Source organism: Salmo salar, chromosome ssa14 (assembly GCF_905237065.1).
Source record: "Salmo salar chromosome ssa14, Ssal_v3.1, whole genome shotgun sequence".
NCBI lineage: Eukaryota > Metazoa > Chordata > Actinopteri > Salmoniformes > Salmonidae > Salmo > Salmo salar.
The window spans coordinates 54,874,060-54,893,418 of record NC_059455.1 but is presented as its reverse complement, the minus strand read 5'-3'; positions in this window follow the sequence as shown (position 1 = coordinate 54,893,418).

Below are 19,359 nucleotides of genomic sequence, written 5' to 3'. Positions count from 1 at the left end.
AAATAATTAAAATTAGAAAACATTGGTAAAATATTATATTGTCATTTAAAGAATTATAGATTTACATCTTTTGAACGCAATCAACTTGCCAGATTTAAAAATAACCTTACTGGGAAATCACACTTTGCAATAATCTGAGCACTGTGCCCAGAAAAATACGCGTTGCGATACAGACTAGACGTCATGTTGGGGAGATCTAAAATCGAAAATACTATGTAAATAATCCATTACCTTTGATTCTCTTCATCAGATGTCACTTCCAGGTATCACAGGTCCATAACGAATGTAGTTTTGTTCAAAAAAGCTCATCATTTATGTCCAAAAATCTCCGTCTCGTTAGCACATGATCTAAGCCAGCCGGACTTCTCGTCATGAACGAGGGGAAAAAATATATTTCCGTTCGTTCAAACATGTCAAACGTTGTATAGCATAAATCATTAGGGCCTTTTTAACCAGAACATGAATAATATTCAAGGTGGACGAATGCATAGCCTTTTATAACGTATTGGAACGAGGGTACCCAACATGAAGTAGCGCGCCAGGTGTCTAATGGGACATCACCGTTCCATGGCTCTTGTTCGGTCAGATCTCCCTCCAGAAGACTCAAAACACTTTGTAAAGGCTGGTGACATCTAGTGGAAGCAATAGGAAGTGCCAAAATATTCCTAAACCCCTGTGTTTTTCAATGGGATAGGTTTAAAGTCAATACAACACATCAGGTATCCACTTCCTGTCAGAAAATGTCTCAGGGTTTTGCCTGCCAAATGAGTTCTGTTATACTCACAGACACCATTCAAACAGTTTTGGAAACTTTAGAGTGTTTTCTATCCATATATAATAAGTATATGCATATTCTAGTTACTGGGTAGGATTAGTAACCAGATTAAATCGGGTACATTTTTTTTATCCAGACGTGCAAATGCTGCCCCCTAGACCCAACAGGTTAAGAGGGTGTGAACAATGTTGAATGGGTGTAGACAGAAGAGCTCTTCAATAGATGTACCAAAACATTCAAGGGCAATTTTCTCAAAAAGTGGGGTTACAAGTTTCTCAAATTTCAAAGCAGAATGACTTTCCCATTGTTCCTCAAATGCAGCGTATGATATACCATTTCGTAGCTCTGAGTCTCTACTTTTATCCAATGTAAAGAACACAATTTCATATTTTGCATCAAATCAATTCAAATGTATTTGTCACATACATATGGTTAGCAAATGTTAATGTGAGTGTAGCGAAATGCTTGTGCTTCTAGTTCCGACCATGCAGTAATATCTAACAAGTAATATAACCTAACAATTTCACAACACCTTATACACACAAGTGTAAAGGAATGAATATGTACATAAAAATATATGAATGAGTGATGCCCGAACGGCATAGGCAAGATGCAGTAGATGTTATAGCGTACAGTATATACATATGAGATGAGTAATGTAGGGTATGGAAGCATTATATAAGGTGGCTAGTGATAAATTGATTACATCAATTTTCCATTATTAAAGTGGCTAGAGTTGAGTCAGTATGTTGGCAGCAGCCACTCAATGTTAGTAATGGCTGTTTAATGGTTTGATGGCCTTGAGATAGAAGCTGTCTCTCGGTCCCTGCTTTGATGCACCTGTACACTGACCTCGCCTTCTGGATGATAGCGGGGTGAACAGGCAGTGGCTCGGGTGGTTGTTGTCCTTGATGATCTTTTTGGCCTTCCTGTGACATCGGGTGGTGTAGGTGTCCTGGAGGGCATGTAGTTTGCACCCGATGATGCTTTGTGCAGACCTCACTACCCTCTGGAGAGCCTTACGGTTACGGGCGGAGCAGCTGCCGTACCAGGCGGTGATACAGCCCGACAGGATGCTCTCGATTGTGCATCTGTAAAAGTTTGAGAGTGTTTTTGGTGACAAGCCGAATTTCTTCAGCCTCCTGAGGTTGAAGAGGCGCTGCTGCGCCTTCTTCACCACGCTGTCTGTGTGGGTGGACCATTTTAGTTTGTCCGTGATGTGTACGCCGAGGAACTTAAAACTCTCCACCCTCTCCACTACTGTCCCGTCAATGTAGATAGGGGGCTGCTGCTTCCTGAAGTCCACGATCATCTCCTTTGTTTTGTTGCCATTGAGTGTGAGGTTATTTTCCTGACACCACACTCCAAGGGCCCTCACCTCCTCCCTGTAGGCCGTCTCGTCGTTGTTGGTAATCAAGCCTACCACTGTAGTGTCGTCTGCAAACTTGATGATTGAGTTGGAGGCGTGCATGGCCACGCAGTCGTGGGTGAACAGGGAGTACAGGAGAGGGCTGAGAACGCACCCTTGTGGGGCCCCAGTGTTGAGGATCAGCGGGGTGGAGATGTTGTTACCTACCCTCACCACCAGGGGGCGGCCCGTCAGGAAGTCCAGGACCCAGTTGCACAGGGCGGGGTCGAGACCCAGGGTCTTGAGCTTAATGACGAGTTTGGAGGGTACTATTGTGTTAAATGCTGAGCTATAATCCATGAACAGCATTCTTACATAGGTATTCCTCTTGTCCAGATGGGTTAGGGCAGTATGCAGTGTGATGGCGATTGCGTCGTCTGTGGACCTATTGGGGCGGTAAGCAAATTGGAGTGGGTCTAGGGTGTCAGGTGGGGTAGAGGTGATATGATCCTTGACTAGTCTCTCAAAGCACTTCATGATGACGGAAGTGAGTGCTACAGGGCGGTAGTCATTTAGCTCAGTTACCTTAGCTTTCTTGGGAACAGGAACAATGGTTGCCCTCTTGAATCATGTGGGAACAGCAGACTGGGATAAGGATTGATTGAATATGTCTGTAAACACACCAGCCAGCTGGTCTGCGCATGCTCTGAGGACGTGGCCAGGGATGCCGTCTGGGCCTGCAGCTTTGCAAGGGTTAACACGTTTAAATGTTTTACTCGCTGCAGTGAAGGAGAGCCTGCAGGTTTTGGTAGCGGGCCGTATCAGTGGCACTGTATTGTCCTCAAAGCGAGCCAAAAAGTTGTTTAGTCTGTCTGGGAGCAAGGCATCGTGATCCGCGACGGGGCTGGTTTTTCTTTTGTAGTCCGTGATTGACTGTAGACCCTGCCACATACCTCTCGTGTCTGAGCCGTTGAATTGCGACTCCACTTTGTCTCTATACTGACGCTTAGCTTGTTTGATTGCCTTGCGGAGGGAATAGCTACACTGTTTGTATTCGGTTATGTTTCCGGTCACCTTGCCCTGATTAAAAGCAGTGGTTCACGCTTTCAGTTTTGCGCGAATGCTGCCATCAATCCACGGTTTCTGGTTGGAATGTTTTAATAGACGCTGTGGGTACAACATCACCGATGCACTTGCTAATAAACTCGCTCACCGAATCAGCGTATTCATTAATGTTGTTGTTCGACGTTATGCGGAACATGTCCCAGTCCACGTGATCGAAGCAATCTTGAAGCATGGAATCCGATTGGTTGGACCAGCGTTGAACAGACCTGAGCGCGGGTGCTTCCTGTTTTAGTCTCTGTCTATAGGCTGGGAGCAACAAAATGGAGTCGTGGTCAGCTTTTCCGAAGGGAGGGCAGGGGAGGGCCTTATATGCGTCGCGGAAGTTAGAATAATAGTGATCCAGGGTTTTGCCTGCCCTGGTAGCACAATCGATATGCTGATAGAATTTGGGGAGCCTTGTTTTCAGATTAGCCTTGTTAAAATCCCCAGCTACAATAAATGCAGCCTCAGGATATGTGGTTTTCAGTTTACATAGAGTCAAATTAATTTCTTTCAGGGCCGTCGATGTGTCTGCTTGGGGGGAATATACACAACTGTGATTATGATCGAAGATAATTCTCTAGGTAGATAATGCGGTCGGCATTTAATTGTGAGGAATTCTAAGTCAGGTGAACAAAAGGATTTGAGTTCCTGTATGTTGTTATGATCACACCACGTCTCCTTAATCATAAGGCATACATCCCCACCCTTCTTCTTACCAGAGAGATGTTTGTTTCTGTCGGTGCGATGCGTGAAGAAACCAGGTGGCTGTACCTACTCAGATAGCGTGTCTCGAGTGAGCCATGTATCCGTGAAACAAAGAACGTTACAGTCTCGGATGTCTCTCTGGAAGGCAGCTCTTGCTCGGATTTCGTCTACCTTGTTGTCAAGAGACTGGACATTGGCGAGTAGTATGCTCAGGAGCGGTGCGCGATGTGCCCATCTACGGAGCCTGACCAGAAGACCGCTCCGTCTGCCCCTTCTACGACGTCGTTGTTTTGGGTCGCCGGCTGGGATCCGATCCATTGTCCTGGGTGGTAGGTCAAACAGAGGATCCACTTTGGGAAAGTCGTATTCCTGGTTGTAATGTTGGCGAGTTGACGTTGCTCTTATATCCAATTGTTCCTCCCGACTGTATCGTAATAAAACCTAAGATTTTCTGGGGTAACAATGTAAGAAATAACACACAAAAAAACAAAATACAGCATAGTTTCCTAGGACCGCGAAGCGAGGCGGCCATCTCTATCGGCACCGGAAGTTCCTCATAAGACCGAACAAAGGAGATCAGTCACATATGCCACAAACCCCCGAGGTGCCTTTTTGCTATTATAAACTGGTTACCACTGTAATTATAGCTGGTTACCACTGTAATTTGTCATACCCGTGGTATACGGTGTCGTGTCTTTGGGGGTACCATTAAACGGAAGATATGTTTATCAATTAGCTCCCTGTAATTATTATCACGCGATTAAACTGATTAATCGTTTAATTGTAATTAACTAGGAGATCGGGGCACCAAGGAGAATATTCAGATTACAAAGCTATAATTTTCCTAATATAACTTTCCTGTACTATAATATTATATTCTATTATAGTATAGGCAGATTATCTTCTAGTTTAATTGGTGTATTTACCTCTAGTCCAGTCTCATTCCAAAACATCGTAAATTGTTGTATCTGCACGAACCCAGTCTTTATTAAAATCATCCATACATCAATTGTCTTAAAATCATTTATTTACTACACTAAGTAATTAACAGAAAAACATAGAAACAGTCATTATCGTCACAAAGGATTGGTATCGGAATGTGCCCTACTGGCTAAACAGGCAGGTCGGCCTGTTGAACAATGGATCATAAAAGGTCGGCTGAGAAGTTACACAGGGTGATTTAATATTAACAATTGACAATTGAAGGCTCACTCATTCGGGAACAATTGCAATCAATATATATTTACGCTCAGTGTGTCGTTATGATTCTTGTTGGAGAGTAGTTCTGTTGGGGAGTTTTGTACACGTTCTCTCTCTCTCGGTTAGAATGGATCTATCAGAGCGACATTCATTAATGTCATCATCGAATGGTTGCTTCGTTGGTCTTCGCGTTCAATGATGTAATTTACTTAGCTGCAGACTAATAATTAATATCAAAGACTTGTTCTTATTCTGTCAGTATCGATAGTCTAAAAGTTAACCACGTGGTATGGTTCACTTTCAGTAGAGGAATTGGAAGGTAAAACCTATTAGCCAACGGAGTGTAGGCCTGGTCTGAAGAAATGTAAATCCGGAGGTGTTTTATAGTGCCCATAGAACAGCTTGTCAAATGACGCCTGGTCCTGTATGGGTCCCTGGGGGCATGCCTATGACTGAGTTAGATTTGGTTACAGAAATACAATTCTATCACATTACATCAGTACATAGCATCTCAATGTCTTACAAAAGCTTTATCCTTATTAACCTCTTGGGGCTAGGTGGGACGCTAGCGTGCCACCCGTGGTGCACTCCATCAACAGCAGGTGCATTTCAAGAGCGGCAAATTTGAATCCAAATAAATGTCAAAATTCAAATTTTTCAAAAATACAACTATTTTACACCATTTGAAAGATAAACATCTCCTTAATCTAACCACGTTTTACGATTTCAAAAAGGTTTTACGGCGAAAGCATAAATTTAGAGTATGTTAGGACAGTACATTTACAAGAGTTGTGTGTAATGTTTTGTCAAGTCAAAGACAGGGTCACCAAAACCATAAAACCAGCTAAAATGATGCACTAACCTTTTACAATCTCCATCAGATGACACTCCTAGGACATTATGTTAGACAATGCATGCATTTTTAGTTCTATCAAGTTCATATTTATATCCAAAAACAGCGTTTTACTATGGCATTGATGTTGAGGAAATCGTTTCCCTCCAATAACCGTCAGTCAAGTCAGCGTCACAAATTAAATAATTAAAATTAGAAAACATTGGTAAAATATTATATTGTCATTTAAAGAATTATAGATTTACATCTCTTGAACGCAATCAACTTGCCAGATTTAAAAATAACCTTACTGGGAAATCACACTTTGCAATAATCTGAGCACTGCGCCCAGAAAAATACGCGTTGCGATACAGACTAGACGTCATGTTGGGGAGATCTAAAATCGAAAATACTATGTAAATAATCCATTACCTTTGATTCTCTTCATCAGATGTCACTTCCAGGTATCACAGGTCCATAACGAATGTAGTTTTGTTCAAAAAAGCTCATCATTTATGTCCAAAAATCTCCGTCGAGTTAGCACATGATGTAAGCCAGCCGGACTTCTCGTCATGAACGAGGGGAAAAAATATATTTCCGTTCGTTCAAACATGTCAAACGTTGTATAGCATAAATCATTAGGGCCTTTTTTAACCAGAACATGAATAATATTCAAGGTGGACGAATGCATACTCTTTTATAACGTATTGGAACGAGGGTACCCAACATGAACTCGCGCGCCAGGTGTCTAATGGGACATCATCGTTCCATGGCTCTTGTTCGGTCAGATCTCCCTCCAGAAGACTCAAAACACTTTGTAAAGGCTGGTGACATCTAGTGGAAGCAATAGGAAGTGCCAAAATATTCCTAAGCCCCTGTGTTTTTCAATGGGATAGGTTTAAAGTCAATACAACACATCAGGTATCCACTTCCTGTCAGAAAATGTCTCAGGGTTTTGCCTGCCAAATGAGTTCTGTTATACTCACAGACACCATTCAAACAGTTTTAGAAACTTTAGAGTGTTTTCTATCCATATATAATAAGTATATGCATATTCTAGTTACTGGGTAGGATTAGTAACCAGATTAAATCGGGTACATTTTTTTTATCCAGACGTGCAAATGCTGCCCCCTAGCCCCAACAGGTTAATACATTCCATACCCCATATGATGCATTCTATACAACCATTATGATGCTATTATATAAACAGTTTTATGGTAATATGGCTATATTGTCTCTTCTGAGTATCACAAAATTGTACTAAGCGGATCAGTTCGTAGCTGGATTCTTCACCAATCTTCCATACCTTCTCCAGAACACAAAATGTCGCTTGGCTCTCCAATTCTATGAGGTGGAAGAATTTCCTTTGTCTCTCTATGGGCCATGTGGCCAGAGACTCTCCTGGAATTTTAGAGTTTTTACGACCCTTTACACACAGGGTGGATTGTGTGCAAAAGGGAGGGGTCAACTGTCCTCCCTGTACCAAAAGAGGCCAACGTCATGACATACCCCCCCTGGTGGTTTGGATCTTGTTTATCCGGCAAGTTACAAATCAACATAAAATCATGACCACGTGATGTCCCATTGGTAGATCATCGTTGCAGTCCTCTCTGGTGGTTGAACTTGGTAGGCTCTCTGAAAGCGGAGCCGTCCACCACAAGGATGGGCAGTTGATGTCCGGTTGGTGATCGCCGTTGCGGTCTCCTCAATTGGTGTACCTTGGTAGGTTCCCTGGAAGCTGTAAAGTACCCCAGGAAGGGCCAGGGGATGTCCTGGTTGGTGATCGCCGTTGCGGTCCCCCCCTCTGGTGGTTTACCTTGGTAGTCTCTCTGACAGCGGGCATGCCGCCACAAGGATAGGCTGTGGGTGTCCGGATTTGGGGTCGCGGTTCTGGACCCGTCGTCCAGACTGGAAGATCTGGGCAGTAACTTAGGCAGATGTTAACAACGCACACACACTCATGAAATATATATAATTACATTCATTCCCCAATGAGCGGCGTTGTGGCACTAAGTGATGGTTGTATGGGGACTTTGTTTATGGCTCTATCACTTCCTAAGTGTCAAAGGAACTGAACCGAAAAGGAATGAAAGCATAAACAAAACAAAAATATACAAAATATAGTTCTCACACAAAAAAAAAATCATCTAATTGGACTGTATTCTATTTCCGTCCAATGTTCTGGCAAAATGATTATCATGGCATTGTCTCTAATTCCATATCTAGGGTTTTCCTACTTGGTGTGTTGCTTAGGCGCTATCCTAAGTTGATAACTATATGATAAGTCTACAGCTGTAATGCACCAGTTTTGGGCAGTCTACAGGTATGACCTACGGACTTCTGGGAAGAAAACTGGTGAGTGCTGTAGAGTCAAAGGCCTAGAAGTAAATGTTCAACTTTACTAAGGCTGGTATATTGCTTGGGCCCTTAAGTGATCCTAGCATAAATCCTAATTGGATGTTCCGTTGTGCATGTGCGCTTATGCTTACACAAGCGTGCATGTCAAGGGAAGAAAACCAAGTATCCGGGCAGATTACAACTTGTTCAGAATGAGTGACGTAGTCAGGTAATTTTCAGGTCAATGCCTGGAGGTCAGTCAGAATTGGTATCAAGGGAGTCTGTAGTAGTTTTTCTACAAGTCACTGTCTTCCACTATTGTAGTGGCGATAGGTATGAAGTCTATTTCATAGCTATGTTATCCACGGAGGAGCTAACCTCACGACGGAAGTACTCTTTAAGTATTGGACCAGTCATACGTGGTGTGATCATGGTTCATGACTTCTAATAATTTTACTCCTGAATGGAGGGTCCTATTTATTAGTGACATGTGTGTTAACCATTGGAAGAGTGCACTGGAGATTCCCCTCCACGTGTTGCACTCTGAGTGACTCCTATGTCGCTATTATCAATAGCAATTTAACTTTGAGGTTACTAATCCTCTTACTGAGTGTTGCTGGACTGACTGCGGTATTGGTACTGGTATTCAAGGGGACCAGTTATCCTACCGATTATTCTGAAATATTATCTACCGGAACACATTACATTTACATTACATTTAAGTCATTTAGCAGATTGGACACATGATTGGAGCATTTTACTAGTTGTATTGTAGTTGAACCTACGCATGGCAAAGAATGATTATTGTTGCCATTTGTTTTGGAGGTGGACAAGTCCACTGGACTTCCTTTACAACCAGTGTGGTACACCTCAGTACTATCTTAGATGTCTTCTAAGATAATCCCCATCTAGGGGCCTGTCTGCCCCTCACTGTTCTCATAGGAGAGTTTACAACTAGATTTGATTTATGCTCTGGCGGCCTCGTACGGTGTTGTCCGTAGTCTTGACCCCCCCCACCGGCCTCGATGAGGCTCATCATGGGTCTGGGCTACTATTCCCCCCCTTTGTGCCTCGGGACCCCCCCACCAGCGGGTGGTGTTGGTGTCCGATGCGCAAATGAAAAGGTCGGACCCTATGTACGAGTTGTCAGCGGCCGCGTTGTTATGAGAATGGCTGTAACCTTTCAACCAAATCTCCTGGTGTTTGTGCTTCAAAACGCTCAGTGGCTGTCGAGGCATGTCAGTCACCACCGCGTCCGCGTGTGGCAACCTCTTCATTACCTGCGAACTGAGACGAGGATATCGGTCTGTGATATCGCAAAGTGTTTCACAAGTGGGAGTCATCGGGTCAGTTGCTGGACTGACGCCATTAGTGTCATTGTAAGGGGTGACAGTCCCCAACAAAGCGGAAGGTGTATCATCGGAAGCAGAGTATACTCTGCGCATCAATGTTTTTCTTGCTGGGACGGCCGCAGTGCTTGCGGAAGTGTCCAAAGGGAAAGAAAAGTTCATCTCAACTACCGTATTACATGACTGCAAGGAGGAGGGAAGTTGCTTATTCACAGAGACAGCTGGCTCGAAATCATGAAAAGAATGGTCAATCAGGTTGGCTGATGGAATGTGTCGAGATATCGTACTATCTCCGTGGATCGGATTTTGTACCAAGAGGTTTCTAAACGTCTTTTTCTCAAGGGGTGCTTTTGACAGATACCCCTCGTGAAGGACTGCGTTGCAGCTAGCGTTAGGGGGAGACGGTGTGGTCAGTGGAGAAGGCACTGTGGCCTGTGACCATAGCTGGTTGGTTTTCCAATCCATCAATGGGAGTAACCGATCCATCAAGTCTGCTCCAAGTAGCAGGGTTACAGTTTCGAGGCTGGTAACATACACAGGGTGAACGAGCGATACGTCCTGGAAGTGTAGTTTCAGCATGACTCTCAATGTGAGAGGCGAGGTAGTCTGAGTGACCCCTCGAAGTTTAGTGTCGCATCGTTCCACTTTTAACCAACGTTTAGTTGGCTTCAAAGCCCTTTTGAGATCATCAAACAATGTTTGAGAGATGAGTGATATTGTCGCACCCGAATCAATTAGCGCATGACAAGCTAAGCAGTCCTCCAGGACTGTTTCCAGGTATGGCCGTTTAGATTCGTGGTTAGTGGACATATTCCCCACAAAGTGGAGTGGTCGTTCGCAACGACGTGATGTGCCATGTCTGTTCAAGATGGAAGCAGATTGACTTTTCCGATTTTGAGTGGGCTTGGCTTTAACGAAGCGTTTGCCCTTTTTCTTCGCAACTTTTGTATCAGAGTCTATAGACAGAGCCCGGGGGCTTGTTTCTTGATCAAGCGGGCCCTGGATAGGGTCTTGAATGAGAGCGGGAGAAATTTGAACTTTAACGTCCATGCTATGGGTGTTAATTCCTGTGGACCTGGTGTCCGGTAATTCCCCGTCTAGTCCTTGTGACTTATCTTTTACCCTTTTCTCAAATTGTTCTCGCTTAAGTTCTTCCCGTAGTGGGACTTCTGGAGAACATTGGTCTACGTTTTGATCGTCCTTCAACCCTTTGTTACCCTTGTGCTCTGACACTTTTGGTGGGTTGGGTGCAGGAACGTAGCGAACGGGTCGATTGTAGCGGTAGTCATGTTGATGGCTACGTATTTTACAGTTATTTCGACCGCGGAGGTTATTGGAATCATGGTTTCATGGTAGAAACTGTTGTTGTGCGTCATCTCTCGACGCTCCAATTCCTGATAATGCACCCTCTAACTGGAGTGAGTGCTCCTGGTTAAACTTCAAAACTGAATGGTCAGGGCTCTTAGCGTTGTGAACTTTTGATGCCTCAAAAGCTGTGCTTGCAAGCTCTCTGAGTTGTAAGATAGGCAAGCCAACGTGGGCTGCAGGGCCCAAGTAGGTAATGAAGGTGGGATACATGTTTGACAGAAACATTTGTTTGAATGGTAACAGCTCTTCCATTCCTGTTTCTGTGAGTAGGCCAAAGTAAGCTGAACAAAGCCTATGATAGTAAGCTTGTGGGTGTTCGTTCCGAGCTTGTTTGACGGTGTTAGCCAGTGAGCTATCGTGTTTGCGAGTCGCAGAACCACTGAATTCTAATTTCAAAGCTGTGGCAAGTTTAGCGTAGTCATTTAGCACGTGTTGCTGTTGTAGGCGAATGAACCTCGTCACGTGTCTATTCGACGTTCGCTTCAACAGGTAAACCCTGTCAGAACCCGTAGCATTCGGGTAGCCACCCAACGCGTCCTCTATGTCAGCTAGGAACGTCTCAGTATCATTTGGCTGACCTGGAACGGGGTCAAAGGTGGGGAAATTCTTGACGAGTTTGTCAAGGTATTCTGCGCCAAGCGGGCGGAGAGGGTTGGCTTCATCCTGTGGAGAAATTGGGGCCGAAAGGCCAAGAGAGGAAGCCAAGCCTTGTTGTTGTTGGCCAAGAGGCACAATATTACTCAGTGCCGAAGGGCCAAGAGGAGAAGACTGAGGGACACATGAGGGAGGCAAGGTCTGAAACCTATTGTCTTCACTCCTGTGAGTACAGGGCTCCGGTTGCTTGGATGGGTAGTCGCGCTGTAGAGCGTGACCATTCTGGATTTCCTCCAGATGGTACCTAAGGGTGGAATTCTGCTGCATTGCAGAGTCCACTTGAGCGCTTAGAGTACCGATTTTGGACACGTGAGTGTCACACCTGCTCCTTTCGGTCTCAAACTTATCTGTCACGGTTTGCAGATAGAGGTCTTGAGTACGGAGCGAGAGATTCAGTGATGAGATTTCCTCTGCTTGCTTAGAAATCAATATTTCCAACCTCATCACCTGAGTTCTCTCATCATTCATTTGGTCAGCGACTTCAATAAGTTCTGCTGATTTATCATCCAACTTTGTCATTGTGTTCATTAACTGATCGTCTTTGGTCTGCAGCGCTTTGAGGAGTACCGTGTTATTTTGAGTAACATTCAACAAAACAGCATGCATGTTGTCAAGTTGAGCGCTCCTGTTTGTAGATAACTCTTCAGATTTATCTAGTTTGGCGTGGACATCATCGTATTTAGTTTTGGCTAAATCGAGTTGTTCCTGTAGCATATGATTTTGTTCCTGTAGAAAACGATTTTGTTGAAGAGCTTGTGCTTGTTCATCGTCATACGTTTTTGCAATTACATTTAATTGTTCAGTTTTTGAACGCAGTTCCATAGCTAGCAGAATTTTTCCCTTGTCTGCATTGGTCATTGGTTTCCCGGTTCTCTCCACCTGTCCCTTTATGTCTACCGTTACCTGCTCGTGCTTCAGCTGTGCACTGCGGTATTGGACAGATGGCAATCTCGGATGGCAAGACATCAGAGCTAGACTGGAGAGAACCTTTACGAGGCCTGCGCCCGATGGTTGATTTTGGAAAACATTGTTGTCTGCTTTTCCACTAATGGCATAATTAGGGTTGTTATCGCTGCTGAGGTCAGAGATCAATCCATTTACGGGTGGAGGTTCACTAATTAGCGGGCGAGTGGGGACCACCCCCTCTGATAGCCTGCACATTATTAGAACATTTGAAAGGAAAATTTTTTTCCTCATTTTCCAAAATTTTGGAATGTGGGGAGCTGCAAAGACGATTTTAATCTATTTATAGACGTTAATGAACCATCAGTACTGTACAGTACTGTGGAAGTTGGACGTGAATGAATTTGCAAAAGCAAATTGAATTAATCAATGCCAATGATTAGTCCTACCTGGGTAGGCTATCTGGGTATTAAACTTGAATTACCTGAGAGGTTGCTTCATCCTGGTTAATATGCAAAGTTTAAGTTGTCTCATTTAATTGGAAGAACCTAGAAAGGTATGTTCGACAATTTAATAAATAAATTGAATGAGACGATAATCCATACAATCTCCATTGATTGGATATCATAAGTGTAAACCGTAGTTCAAATGTTGGGACCCTTCACCACTAGGGTACGCTCCTCCCTGGGGCTGAACGTCAGTAAAGGGGTTTTACTGACTGTGCCTTGCTAAAGCAGATTTTACTGATTAATCTATTTATGATATATCAAACCTGTATAGGCTATCTGGGAATTAACTTTCAATTAACCTGAGAGCATTGCTTCATCTAAGTTAAGTTTGGAAAAAGTTAATCATGTCTCATTGTAGACGCCCAATCAATTTTGGATATTATTTGAAAGATCCACTTGAAAAGGTAAATCTGGCAATTTCACTTGTTAGTTAAATTGAATGAGACGCCATATCCAGTCAATTGTGATTGTCTGGATATGTTACCGTGCTCCACGTTTGAATTTCCCCTAGAGATGTACTGGCAATTCTTCCCCACCAGGGTGCAGAATGCTGAAATTAAATGGAAGTACAAAGGTCGGACTTCCGTCGCGCTAGCGGAGAAATTTTAAACGTGTTACGGTGGAGGGTAAAATGTTCCCTCTCTGTTAGCTTACCCGTAATGCTAAGCTATTGCTACTTGGTTCAGGAGTATCCTTCCAAGCACCAAAATAGGAAAGGGTGGGTTTTCTAGTGATGTCTCACCTTAACCCCATTCAGCATATTCTGCTAGCGTTTATGCTGACCGGAGAGACACGGTACTTAACCTCTATGGGCTACGTAACAGCCAGTTTAAGCCTGTGGCGCGATTTTCAAAACCTTAAAAATCCTATTACTTCAATTTCTCAAACATATGACTATTTTACAGCTATTTAAAGACAAGACTCTCGTTAATCTAACCACACTGTCCGATTTCAAAAAGGCTTTACAACGAAAGCAAAACATTAGATTATGTCAGCAGAGTACCAAGCCAGAAATAATCAGACACCCATTTTTCAAGCTAGCATATAATGTCACAAAAACCCAGAAGACAGCTAAATGCAGCACTAACCTTTGATGATCTTCATCAGATGACAACCCTAGGACATTATGTTATACAATACATGCATGTTTTGTTCAATCAAGTTCATATTTATATCAAAAACCAGCTTTTTACATTAGCATGTGACGTTCAGAACTAGCATACCCCCCTGCAAACTTCCGGGGAATTCGCTAACATTTTACTAAATTACTCACGATAAACGTTCACAGAAAGCATAACAATTATTTTAAGAATTATAGATACAGACCTCCTCTATGCACTCGATATGTCCGATTTTAAAATAGCTTTTTGGTGAAAGCACATTTTGCAATATTCTAAGTACATAGCCCAGGCATCACGGGCTAGCTATTTAGACACCCGGCAAGTTTAGCACTCACCATAATCATATTTACTATTATAAAAGTTTGATTACCTTTTGTTGTCTTCGTCAGAATGCACTCCCAGGACTGCTACTTCAATAACAAATGTTGGTTTGGTCCAAAATAATCCATCGTTATATCCGAATAGTGGCGTTTTGTTCGTGCGTCCCAGACACTATCTGAAATGGTAAATCAGGGTCGTGCGCATGGCGCAATTCGTGACAAAAAAAATCTAAATATTCCATTACCGTACTTTGAAGCATGTCAACCGCTGTTTAAAATCCATTTTTATGCCATTTTTCTCGTAAAAAAGCGATAATATTCCGACCGGGAATGTCCATTTAGCTAAACAGAGGAAAGTAAAAGCTTTCGGTCGACGCGGGCACGAGCCTGAGTCTCACAGTACTGTAACCAGCCACTACCCAAACGCGCTACTTTTTTTCAGCCAGAGCCTGCAAAGCCATGATTCAGCTTTTTACCGCCTTCTGAGACCCTATGGCAGCCGTAGGAAGTGTCACGTTACAGCTAAGATCCTCAGTTTTTAATAAAGAGAGTCAAGAAGAACAAGAACTTGTCAGACAGGCCACTTCCTGTAAGGAATCTTCTCAGGTTTTTGCCTGCCATATGAGTTCTGTTATACTCACAGACACCATTCAAACAGTTTTAGAAACTTTAGGGTGTTTTCTATCCATATGTAATAAGTATATGCATATTCTAGTTACTGGGTAGGAGTGGTAACCAGATTAAATCGGGTACGTTTTTTATCCGGCGGTGTAAATACTGCCCCCTAGCCCTAACAGGTTAAATATCGATACGCATACGGTCTGCCCACACTGTTTTAGTGCGGTAGGCAAATTATTCGGCTCGGTTTACCGGACAGTTAACTTCTAATTTCTAACCTTACTCTAGAAGTTAATATTGACCGACAGAAATAGTACCGTTTGGCCTAACGGACTAAATCTGGAATTTATTCCTCACTGCTATCGACATAAGACCGGAGCTACTCTAAATAGCTTCTCTCAATGGAAAATGCACAATCACTTTGTTTACATAGCAGGCTGTTTGTACAATTCTGTTTGCACAATTGATATATAGAATTTCACAGCAAAGTCCAATTCTATCTTAGATTCCTCGCACGGGGGCTCCAAATGTCGTGTCTTTGGGGGTACCATTAAACGGAAGATATGTTTATCAATTAGCTCCCTGTAATTATTATCACGCGATTAAACTGATTAATCGTTTAATTGTAATTAACTAGGAGATCGGGGCACCAAGGAGAATATTCAGATTACAAAGCTATAATTTTCCTAATATAATCTGCCTATACTATAATAGAATATAATATTATAGTACAGGAAAGTTATATTAGGAAAATTATAGCTTTGTAATCTGAATATTCTCCTTGGTGCCCCGATCTCCTAGTTAATTACAATTAAACGATTAATCAGTTTAATCGCGTGATAATAATTACAGGGAGCTAATTGATAAACATATCTTCCGTTTAATGGTACCCCCAAAGACACGACAACGGTATTATATACCACGGGTGTCAGCCAATCAGCATTCAGGGCTCGAACCACTCAGATCATAAATTACATTATAAACTGGGTGGTTTGAGCCCTGAATGCTGATTGCCTGATAGCTGTGGTATATCAGACAGTATACCACGGGTATGACAAAGCATTTCTTTTTACTGCTCTAAATAGGTTGGTAACCAGCTTATTATTGCAATAAGGCACCTCAGGGCTTTGTGGTATATGGCCAATATACCACGGCTAAGGTCTGTATCCGTGTTGTGTCGTGCCATGAACAGCCCTTTGCCGTGGTATATTGGCCATATACCACACCCACCCGTGCCTTATTGCTTAATTATACATTACACATGACATTACTCTAGTACAGTGATCTGACCATCTGTTTCTAATATTATCCCAATCCATCTGTTTCCACATTTAATTATTATTTTTTTAAACCTTTATTTAACTAGGCAAGTCAGTTAAGAACAAATTCAAGAAGTACGACATTGCTGTAAAGACATCTCTGAGGATCACTTTGTAGACATTGATGTAATATTTAAAATAGTACAACAAAGTAAATCCTGTTTTCAATAGATTTGGCCATACACGCAGAACTTATTGGGCAGCTGCTGCTTAGCACTGGATTTCTTCAAATGCTACTTCTGAAGAAATTACATGCACCTGCATGTTAACTTGCTTGGAACCAAAAAACCCAAAAAATAAACCAGCAGATCAGTTGAACTTCCGCTTTTATTGAGTCAAACGAGTTAGATACCAGACAGCTGCGCATCTAGGTTCTCTACTCTTGGCCCAATGAAATATCGATGTATCAGGAACATTGAAAATAGCAAGGCTGGTAATCAAAAATATTTATCATAAGAATATAGACCCAGTGAATTGTAAGAAACTTGAGTACAGTAAACTCTAGTATAGTTCCATGCCGTCCCTAGGAGGGGTGCGTCACTTGAGTGGGTTGAGTCACTGACGTGATCTTCCTGTCCGGATTGGCGCCCCCCCTTGGGACTGGTGTTTTGCGGGTACTATTTAATGAAGCTGCCATTTGAGGACTTGTGAGGCATCTGTTTCTCAAACTAGACACTAATGTACTTGTCCTCGTGCTCAGCTGGGCAGAACAAGAATAGACTGACGAGTTTCAGAAGAAAGTCCTTTGTTTCTGGCCATTTTGAGCCTGTAATCGAACCCACAAATGCTGATGCTACAGATACTCAACTAGTCTAAAGGCAGACAGTTGTATAGCTTCTTTAATCAGGACAACAGTTTTCATCTGTGCTAACATAATTGCAAAAGGGTTTTCAAATGATCAATTAGCCTTTTAAAATTATCAACTTGGATTAGCTAACACAACGTGCCATTGGAACACAGGAATGATGGTTGCTGTTAATGGGCCTCTGTAGATATTCCATAAAAAAAAAAAATCTGCCGTTTCCAGCTACAATAGTCATTTACAACATTAACAATGTCTACGCTGTATTTCTGATTAATTTGATGTTATTTTAAATGGACAAAAAAAATGTGCTTTCCTTTCAAGAACAAGGACATTTCTAAGTGACCCCAAACTTTTGAATGGTAGACTATATCATACTTCAGACAAAAATGATTGTTGATGTAAATCATTGTACAACACCATGGGTAAGCTCTGGCCATCATCGTTCAGCTTGAATAAGTGGATTTCTGTGGATGTGGGTGTTTTATTAACATGGACATCAGCTTTAGGGAGTGGTAATAGTGGCCAATTGTGATTGAAATTGAGATCAGCTGGGCGGGTAATCTTAGCGCATATTATTGGTTTAATGGAGATCACCTGGTGTTGAGTGTTGGTTGTAATTGACCCACAAAGTCCTTTTGGAAAAATGTTAACATCCTTAAAGTCTCTCTCCAGTCATGTAATATGAACAAATATGGAGTACGATGGAATAGGAATAAATACGTAACTTACATCTAAAAAGTGATGGCTCACTGTATTGTAGTTTGTAGTTATATGGGCTAACTCTAGGGGGTATGCAATACCTTATACAAGAAACAAGCTGTAAAATACCTGGGAAAGACGTGTCTGTGATACATTATGGGGATATCATTGTTTCATTTCTTTGACATTCAGAGGCTGACTTTGCTTGGGAAGTAATCTAATTCTGTCACTATCAATTGATTAAGATAGTGACTATCTATACAATAGAAGATGTTTAACCCAGACCATTTTTAGGGAAACACGTATTACCTTCTCTCATTAGGTTAAGCCACGGAAGAAGAGTAGCCAGCAGTTAAAGCTTACATTTTCTGAATCGGTAGGTCTACTCTGTCAGGGGCGGAAAGGTAGGCTTAACTTTTGAAAGTACCATGCTCAGATTCCTAATGACGTCTCAGATTTAACTATTTTCAAATGGGGATCATTTTGTTGCAAACAAGACACTTTGGCATTGGAGAAATATGTTAAGATGAACACATAGGCCTATCTCTGTCCATTCTCAGTCTGTAATTTCAGTAATTTGTGGTATTACAAAAAGATTATGCTAATATGTTAAATTACATAGAATTGCATGAAATGTTAATGAAACGCAATTCTTTCTCGGTGCTGCAAATACGATGATAGATTAATTTGATAGCTTCTACTATAAATTAAATCTTTCCCCCCCTACTCTTGTCTACGGTGGTCTGCAAACCCACAAACTCCTGACCTGCAACCCCATGCACTATCATCGCCATGCCATGTAAAGTTTACAGGACAAAGAACAGTTTTTAAAACAACATGTTTTGGTCTGTCCAAGAAGTGAGGGTAAATTGTAGACATGTTCTCTGCTTTCCATTTCATTTAAATTATTATTTTGGGTATAGGGGAGGGTTCAGGCAGGGCCATCCATTTTCATTTCAGAGAGGTCCAATTTTCCCCATGTAACACTTATTATAAATAATGTCCACTCCCTAGCACCAGGGGACATGGGCTAGCCCTAATGTCTTCCTCAACTATGGTATCAAAACCAATAACTCAGTGAATCCTGATGTAACCTCTTTAGAACATGCTTAACCTTGTCCTCAGGCTCGATTTCCTGACATATAGAGCCTGGTAACACTGTGCTACAAAGACTTGAAAGGGGTGTAGTTAAAATCGAGGCGTGAGAGGGAGCGAGCCGGTTACAGCTGTATTATGGGAATTTGAGAAATGGCGACGTGTTCGATCACATTAACCATATTATTTTTGGGAAGCTCAACTGATTCTGTGTTCGGGCATATACAGTTTATATGTGAAAAAAGATGCATACTTTCAGATTTTCCTAACTCACTTCGTTGTTTAAATCACTTGC